Source organism: Mytilus galloprovincialis, chromosome 6, assembly GCF_965363235.1.
Source record: "Mytilus galloprovincialis chromosome 6, xbMytGall1.hap1.1, whole genome shotgun sequence".
Classification (NCBI taxonomy): Eukaryota; Metazoa; Mollusca; class Bivalvia; order Mytilida; family Mytilidae; genus Mytilus; species Mytilus galloprovincialis.
In genome coordinates, this window is record NC_134843.1 from 47718741 (window position 1) to 47727036 (window position 8296).

Consider the following 8296-nt stretch of genomic DNA (forward strand, 5'->3'; position numbering starts at 1 on the left):
AGGTTATAACGAATAGGTAACGAATAGGGAATAGGGAATTAAAAACGAATAGGTAACGAATAGGGAAAATAGGGAATTAGTAATGAATAGGTAACGAATAGGGAATAGGTAGTTAGTAACGAATAGGTAACGAATAGGGAATAGGTTATAACGAATAGGTAACAAATAGGGAATAGGGAATTAGTAACGAATAGGTAACGAATAGGGAATAGGGAATTAGTAACAAATAGGTAACGAATAGGGAATAGGGAATTAGTAACGAATAGGTAACGAATAGGGAATAGGGAATTAGTAACGAATAGGTAACGAATAGGGAATAGGGAATTAGTAACGAATAGGTAACGAATAGGGAATAGGGAATTAGTAACGAATAGGTAACGAATAGGGAATAGGGAATTAGTAACGAATAGGTAACGAATAGGGAATAGGGAATTAGTAACGAATAGGTAACGAATAGGGAATAGGTAACGAATAGGGAATAGGTAACGAATAGGTAACGAATAGGGAATGGGAAATAAGTAACGAATAGGTAACAAATAGGGAATAGGGAATTACTAACGAATAGGGAATAGGGAATAGGTAACGAATAGGGAATAGGGAATTAGTAACGAATAGGTAACGAATAGGGAATAGGGAATTAGTAACGAATAGGTAACGAATAGGGAATAGGGAATTAGTAACGAATAGGTAACGAATAGGTAACGAATAGGGAATAGGCAGTTAGTAACGAATAGGTAACGAATAGGGAATAGGGAATAGGTAACGAATAGGTAACGAATAGGGAATAAGGAATAGGTAACGAATAGGGAATAGGAAATTAGTAACCAATAGGTAACAAATAGGGAATAGGCAGTAAGTAACGAATAGGTAACGAATGGGGAATAGGGAATAGGTAACGAATAGGGAATAGGGAATAGGTAACGAATAGGGAATAGGAAATTAGTAACAAATAGGTAACGAATAGGGAATTAGTAACGAATAGGTAACGAATAGGGAATAGGGAATTAGTAACGAATAAGTAACGAATAGGGAATAGGGAAAAGGTAACGAATAGGGAATAGGGAATAAGTAACAAATAGGTAATGAATAGGGAAGAGGAAATTAGTAACGAATAGGTAACGAATAGGGAATAGGGAATTAGTAACGAAAAGGTAACGAATAGGGAATAGGGAATTAGTAACGAATAGGTAACGAATAGGGAATAGGGAATATGTAACGAATAGGTAACGAATAGGGAATAGGGAATAGGTAACGAATAGGGAATAGGGAATAGGTAACCAATAGGTTACGAATAGGGAATAGGAATTTAATAACGAATAGGTACCGAATAGGGAATAGGGAATTAGTAACAAATAGGTAACGAATAGGGAATAGGGAATTAGTAACGAATAAGTAACGAATAGGGAATAGGGAAAAGGTAACGAATAGGGAATAGGGAATAGGTAACGAATAGGGAATAGGGAATTAATAACGAATAGGTAACAAATAGGGAATAGGGAATTAGTAACGAATAGGTAACGAGTAGGGAATAGGGAGTTAGTAACGAATCGGGAATAGGGAATTAGTAACGAATAGGTAACGAATAGGGAATAGGGAATTAGTTACGAATAGGTAACGAATAGGGAGTTAGTAACGAATAGGGAATAGGTAACGAATAGGTAATAGGGAATAGGTAACGAATAGGGAATAGGTAATGAATAGGTAACGAATAGGGAATGGGAAATTAGTAACTAATAGGTTACGAATAGGGAATAGGGAATTAGTAACGAATAGGTAACGAATAGGTAACGAATATGGAATAGGGAATAGGTAACGAATAGGTAACGAATAGGGAATAGGGAATTAGTAACGAATAGGTAACAAATAGGGAATAGGGAATTAGTAACAAATAGGGAATAGGGAGTTAGTAACGAATAGGGAATTAGTAACAAATAGGGAATAGGGAGTTAGTAACGAATAGGGAATAGGTAACGAATAGGGAATAGGTAACGAATAGGGAATAGGGAATTAGTAACGAATAGGGAATAGGGAATTAGTAACGAATAGGGAATAGGGAGTTAGTAACGAATAGGTAACGAATAGGGAATAGGGAATAGGTAACGAATAGGGAATAGGGAGTTAGTAACGAATAGGTAACGAATAGGGAATAGGGAATAGGTATAGGTAACGAATAGGTAACGAATAGGGAATAGGGAATAGGTAACGAATAGGGAATAGGTAACGAATAGGGAATAGGGAATAAGTAACCAACTTTTTTTATAACTAAATGGATAGTTTTCACTATAAAACCTATGTACATATATTTTTTCTGAAGAAAATTCTATGATTTGTCCACATTTAGATAAAGTTTACTTTTTTTAATTGCTTGCTTCCAGGAAGAAATTCGCTGACATATTTTCCGTATGCAAAGTGACCTTAGCGTGACTCGTCTCGTAAAAATCCCGTGATCGCAATACGCATGGATCTCTCATTGAAATAAACTATTATCTGATTGTACATGCTATACACGTGCTCAATATCCATGCTTCTTTGTTGATTGTTCACTATAAGGTGACAATCGGTAAACTTCGGCTTTAAAACACGACAAATAATTAGCCGCCATATTTTCACATTATAACAGACATATAGAAAAACAAATTGACGATTATACGATATATTTGCTTAAAAAATGATAACATTGTGCAATGAAGACTAAGTTTATGATAAATACATGCATTGGTTCAATAATTGAATAAACATTATTTTTCACCAGTCACTCGTTTCAGCGTGTTTATTCATTAAATGTATTGATAAAGAGATGGGTACCTTCTTGTACATGCATTCAGTCATCCTTATTAATAATTTCTTAATATTTCGTTTATCAGTTTATCTTACATGTATGATTTTGTATTTCATTTTAAATACGCATGCATACTACACGCCACTTTGGCGGATAGTTCAACAATGTTATGCAAATCACTATTCTTACAGTATGAAATTAAAAGATAAGTGTTCAGCCAATATTTATATTGTTCCTTATAAACTACGACATTTCTCACAAGTATTTTTTTTTTTTTTTAGTTCCACACATACAAAAGAAAAAAATCTTCGCCGATGTAACATTTCCATCCTTTTTACACCAACATGCCTTCACTGAATTCATTTTAATTTCGTGATGACCATGATAGTACATTGCATACTTCGTCTTCATTCACGTGTACAAATGATACGATTATTATTGTTTTGTTACTATATTTCGGGGACAATTTGCTCCGTTTATGATACGTAATTTCTGAATGACCAAACGCTTAGCTACTGTGTAACGTTCTGTATGTTCGTTTTATAGCATGAATAGTTATCAAAGGTACCAGGATTCTAATTGTGTACGCCAGACGCGCGTTTCGTCTACATAAGACTCATCAGTGACGCTCTTATCAAAATATTTATAAAGCCAAACAAGGAAAACGTTGGAGAGCATTGAGGATCCAAAATTCTAAAAAGTTGTGTCAAATACGGCTAAGGTAATCTATGCCTGGGATAGGAAAATTCTTAGTTTTTAGAAAAATTCAAAGTTTTGTAAACAGGAAATTTATAAAAATGACCGCATTATTGATATTGAAAACACTAAAAGAGGAATGTGTAACCCATCATAAATTATTGTAATTATTGTAATGGATCAGTATTATGAGATCTTTATTATAAGTAACTACGACATTGATAGAAATTAAAAGTGGTTCCTTAATCATCCGTATAAAAGCGGCTTATGCACAATGCGGTACAAGATAATTATGTTGCTGCAGTATAATATTTCGACACAACTATTTGAAATTCACGAAACATTTATTTAATTCTTTTGACCAAAGATTTGTAAACTATACATTGTCAAATTCTTGTTTTTACGTTCCGATAGTAACATAGTACATTCCATAGTCAGTCACCTGTGTCAATTCACGTGCACACTACGATTGTTGTTGTATTTGAATCTTTCGGCCAATGAAATGAGACGATACAAGTTGTTGGTTTGTGATACGCCAGAATGGTATCAATGAACTATCAAACGCTAAAGTTGACTGCATTTCAGTGTATATTGCATGGAAGGAACAGAACCATAATCTTTTTTCAGCAAGCAGACGCAGACATTTTCGGCGATCTGTTTTCTCAAACACCACTCCCAAATGTTCCGTGTTGCAGATTTTGAGGCTTCATATATGCAAGTTTAAGGATAAAACCGCGACAATACATTTGATGATTTTTTTCTTGAATTTCTTTCCAGTGCAACTTTATTTAAAAAAAAATCCTATAATGAATCGGGTTCACCCTTTTGCATTCAAAAATGTGTTTTTCCAGTTTTGTGCTTTAAGCGTATAAAACAAAAATAAATAACATGTAACCTAGCTGTCTTTCATATTCCATTATTTGTTTTCTTGGAGGCTATTTCTCTATTTCTAACATTAAAATGCACATCACTTAAAAGACTAAAATATGGACCAAAATTAATGAAAACCTCAAGTTTGTAATATGTCATCATAACACAGTAGGTGTGTTTGAATTACACAGAATCAGATAAAGGCCGAATTATATGCAAACACTTTTCTTTTTTAATACATGCATGTCTCTACCCCTCGTGACGCAAAATGTGAGACCGTTTACCTCCATGTACTAACGGTCCTGGACCCGAGCAATACACTATATTTTATTAAAAAAAATATAGTTTAAAACCAAAAGAATTTAACTAATAAGCTGGCATTTGGTATATATTTAGTAATAACATAAATCATACCAAAGGGGGAAAAAAATCGACAAATTAAAGTAGTTTTTGAAACTTGCATATGAAGACTGTTTAATGTCTTTGTCTGACTTCATGACAGAGTCTCTGATGGGGTTTAAATGAATAATGGGACCAATAAATATAAATAACAGAATAAAGAGCTGACTGTGGCATGGTTGTTTAAGGTCCAGGGGCTAACATTACATGCATGCTTAGGACAATTATAATACAGATCAATTGGCAGAAGAATAGAGAATAGAATGAAATGGTAAAAAAATAAAAGATATAGAACTATAGAAACGATGATCTGATTACCATTCATTACCATCCACACTTGTATATATACATCTCTAAATAAATATTTAAATTTTATTAAAATCAAACAGTTTCATTTGGGACCCTGATTTGAACCAACTTGAAAACTGGACCAAAAAATCCAATATCTAAATACAAGTTTAGATTAAACATTTGAATGAACCATATATATCTTGACTAGAAATTTGAGTTTTTATGATTTGAATACAAATTTAAGAACATGTTTCGCTGATTGTATGTGCTTTCTATAAAAAATATTAATCTATTTTGAAAGAATTTAATAAGTAATATTTCAGAAATTAAAAGAGATAAAAGCATTATTTTTAGATTTTCAGTTATAGTTCAACGAGCAGATGTTTACAAAATTTAACCAAAATCTGTGACATAGCCCATTAACTGTATCTTGACCTTAAGTTTAATTCTTGTCTTGCTTTGCCTCAGGTGAACTGGAACAAAGAGTTGTGGTATAACTGCCAATGACACAACTATACATCACATACCAAATATTTGTGGTGTAAGCTACTATTGGTCATCATACAATCTACTATAGCAAGCTATAAAAGGCAATGTCATGAACAAATGTTTAAAATAAATAAAAGTGAGATGCCTGGTCTAGGCTAAAAATAAATGGTGAATGTGTCCTCTGACATATCATATAAAGTTATAAAGGGACATAAACTGAAGAACAGTAAAAGTGACTCTACCCAAATTTGTACTTGATCTGAGTTCTGTGGTAACTCTAGAACATTAGAAGTGACATCCCCAAAATTCAAACTGGGTCTGTTTATTTTGGTAATGGTTAAGGCAAACTAAAGTTAGAGAACGGAAAACAACTTTGAGATGTAAGGACAGACAAACGTAGATACAGATGGACAAAGGTAAAAACTCAATGCCCCCTCCACTATGAAAGGTGCATAAAAAATGATATATAAATTGGTATATGTGTCCATAGTTATATATTGACATTGCTCTAGAACGGCTTAAGTGAGACCACCAGAAATCTAACTCAGGTTTAACTCCCCATATTCTGTATGTATGTGCCTGTCCCAAGTCAGGAGCCTGTAATTCAGTGGTTGTCGTTTTTTGATATGTTACATATATGTTTTTCATTCATTTTTCGTACACAAATAAGGCCGTTAGTTTTCTCATTTGAATTGTTTTACATTTGTCATTTCCAGGCCTTTTATAGCTAATTATGCGGTATGGGCTTTGCTCATTGTCAAAGGCAGTACAGTGACCTATAGTTGTTCATTTCTGTGTCATTTGGTTATTTGTGAAGAGTTGTCTCATTGGCAATCATACCATATCTTCTTTTTTATCTCAATCTGTGTTTTGTGTTAATAAGCATTGTGTAATAGATTCCTATTAATTGGTTTAAACAAACTTTCATTAGATAACGGAAACAAAAATATTCAGGATTTTATCCATTTGGAAAGGGGCATATCCATAGAAAGGTAAAAGTAACACCACCTAAATTCATACTTGATCTGTGTTTTGTGATATTGTACTCTTATTCTTAATCAATAACCCTCAAAATCAAGTCAAGCCTTCTTATTGTGATAGGAAACCTTGTGGTACAATTTCATAGAAAGCAAGATACTCAAGTTATTGTCTGGAAAAAAATGTTTTGGGATGACAATTAACAACTTTACAATATTATATGATAGCAAAAGAAAAAAAATGAGTTCATGTGCACTTGTATAACAGATTCTTTTTGTCTTGAGAAACAACAAATAGTTAAAAAAGTAAATATTTATTATGTTAAGATTAAAAACAAAATAATTAAAGTATCATGTATTATATTTGTTCAGATGAATGTAATATAAGATGGTTGGGAATTGCAATTTGATATACCTTAGTTAAGTGAAAATTTCTAATAGGTCAGCTATGTATCCCTCACCTTAAAGTAGAGGCTTCAATGAGTCTGTAGCGTACACCAGGAATGGATTGCACAAATACCTATTGAAGGTAAAAGTTATTTAATTTTTAGAGTTAATTAAAGTTGCATATGTTTATGAATTGAATAACACTTCAAAAATGTCACCAATAATATTAAAATATTTATTGATGTTTGGGCAACCTGTCAAATAATCTGGGTTAAAGAAATAGTGGAAGCATTGGTTGAATGCATGAGCCATAACATAATATATATCTTTGGAACAACAAACTTTCTATTTGTCTTATAATCAGTCAATAAGTGTATAATGTGATATCTGAAATAGAGTAGAAAACTCTAATTTTAAAGAAAATACAAGTAACTTAAAACTATGACAACAATTACTAAAAAATATGGAGTTTGTTTTCCTTGCTTATAATAAAACTTCATAATTGGGATTAAATAAGATTAATGTTTACTAAAAAGATGAGCATTAATTTTAAACCTTAAAATTACATTTTTCCATTTATATTTTATTTATAGTAATGGTTCCATGTTTGTTTGCAAGCAATAATGGTCCATGGATATTAGATTTTACTTTTAGAAGTACACCCCATATACATTTATGTTGATAATTTGAACTGCAATTTCAATAGTTGTATTATATTTTATTTTAAATTTAAAATGATCATAGAATGACTACAGCTCAAGAAAAAGGAATCTAAAAATGTTGATCAAAATTTATATTTGCACAATTTTTGGCAGAATAAAAATATGATTTTTGTTCTCAGAAGTACAATGAAACAATTTATCTGAAACATACATATTTTTCTTAATAAGACATGTATCCTCCCATGGATGCTTCCTTTCAGAAATGATCAGTAATGAATTCTGTGATGACTGTAACTAGTCAACCTACATGTTGCCATTACTGATTTTCTATAACTGTTAATAAAACTAAAGTAAAACAGCAATTTTCATAATTTTTACTACTACAATTGCACATTGAATAAGGATAATTTTTCTTGCTTGAAATCCTATCAGTCACTGTGCTTAAACGGCTGTGGGTAACTAATGTAACTTAAGTTACCCACAGCCCAAGATGGAGCCGCCTTGCGTCGGTTAGATACTTTTTCTATAGAATAACAATACCACGAATGCATCAATTAAACAACTGAATTTAAAAGTTGTATTAATCGTATAGGGAAACCCCTAAACTGGAACGGTGATTAAATTCTACAAAATAAACGATCACAGCACGATTTTAAAAAACACTTAGGCTGTCCGTAACTTCAAAACAACTTGTCCGTAACTTTTTTCATCATACCAATAGAGATGTCCGTAACTTTCAAAGAATC